This window comes from Sardina pilchardus, chromosome 7 (genome assembly GCF_963854185.1).
Source record: "Sardina pilchardus chromosome 7, fSarPil1.1, whole genome shotgun sequence".
Classification (NCBI taxonomy): Eukaryota; Metazoa; Chordata; class Actinopteri; order Clupeiformes; family Clupeidae; genus Sardina; species Sardina pilchardus.
The window spans coordinates 35,032,734-35,033,942 of record NC_085000.1 but is presented as its reverse complement, the minus strand read 5'-3'; the positions used below and the strand labels follow the sequence as shown (position 1 = coordinate 35,033,942).

The following is a 1,209-nucleotide window of genomic DNA, read 5'->3' as shown; positions in this document are numbered from 1 at the left end:
CTGACAGAGCTGCTCACTGACACAGGAGGCTAAAACAGAACAACACTGACAGTGCTGTTAACTGACACAGGAGGCTAAAAGAGAACAACACTGACAGAGCTGTTAACTGACACAGGAGGCTAAAAGAGAACAACACTGACAGAGCTGTTAACTGACACAGGAGGCTAAAAGAGAACAGCACAGACAGAGAGCAAGACAGCTGTGGAGGTGGCGTGGCTCTTACCTGTAGTGTTGAGGTGCGGGCGAAGGACAGACTCTAGCACGTCCTCCCCAAAGCCCCCATTCTGGAGTTGCCACGGAGATCCACCTGCACCCTGTTCAACGTCTTCAGGAAAACTCTCTCGCTCTCTGGCTCTCTCGCTCTCTCGCTCTCTCTCTCGCTCTGTCTCTCTCTCTCGCTCTCTCTCTCGCTCTCTCTCTCTCTCTCTCTCTCTGTTCCTCCGCTCCGTGCTCTGTGCGAGGCGAATGGCGGCAGCTGGTGAGTGAGCGCAGATGAGGCGATAAGGCGACGGGCTTTAACTGGGTGGAAGGTGGCACATCTCACCACTGAATCATCACTTCCCCCAGGACAAGAGGCTGACAACAGGCACGGAGTTAATATGCCTCCGCACACACACACACACACACACACGCTCGCGCACACACACGAGGAGACACAGAGAGTGAGGGAGTGAGGGAGTGTGCGCGTGTGAGTGTATGCGTGCACAGCCGGCGAGTGATCAGGCTCCCCTCTCTTTCGATCTCTCCCTCTCCCTCCCTTTTTCCTTATCTCCCCCTCCCTCTCTCTCTCTCTCCCCCCTCTCTCTCCCTCTCTGTCTCTCTCTCTCTCCCTCTCTCTCTCTCTCCCTCTCTCTCTCTCTCCCTCTCTCTCTCTCTCTCCCTCTCTCTCTCTCTCTCTCCCTCTCTCTCTCTCTCTCTCTCTCTCTCTCTCTCTCTCTGCTCTTTACTGGATGTGTTTGTAACAGGAGCGCTGCTGTGGCTGTGGCTCTCTTAGTGAGCAGCGTTTCCAGCACACACACACACACACACACACACACACACACACACACACACACCCTCACCCCACCTGACTGCTGGCTGCTCTGCGCTGTGCTGTGCTGTGGTGTGCTGTGGCGGTTATTGCCCGTCTCAAAGCTCGGCTGACCTGCCGCGTGTCTCAGAGAGCGAGCGCCTGGAACCACAGCGCATGTCATCTTTTCCCCCTCACTG

The 1,209-nt window shown here is 55.9% G+C and overlaps 1 protein-coding gene across 1 annotated transcript in view; it reads right to left on the bottom strand.

Annotated features, from left to right (window-relative positions):
• The window catches only part of LOC134086941 (chemokine-like protein TAFA-1), a 65,511-nt gene extending 65,217 nt beyond the window's left edge, over positions 1-294 (bottom strand). The window contains exon 1 of the mRNA XM_062540139.1: positions 224-294. The gene's annotated coding sequence lies outside the window, so the exon portion shown is untranslated. The remainder of the gene's footprint in view (positions 1-223) is intronic.
• Between the last annotated feature and the right edge of the window lie 915 nt (positions 295-1,209).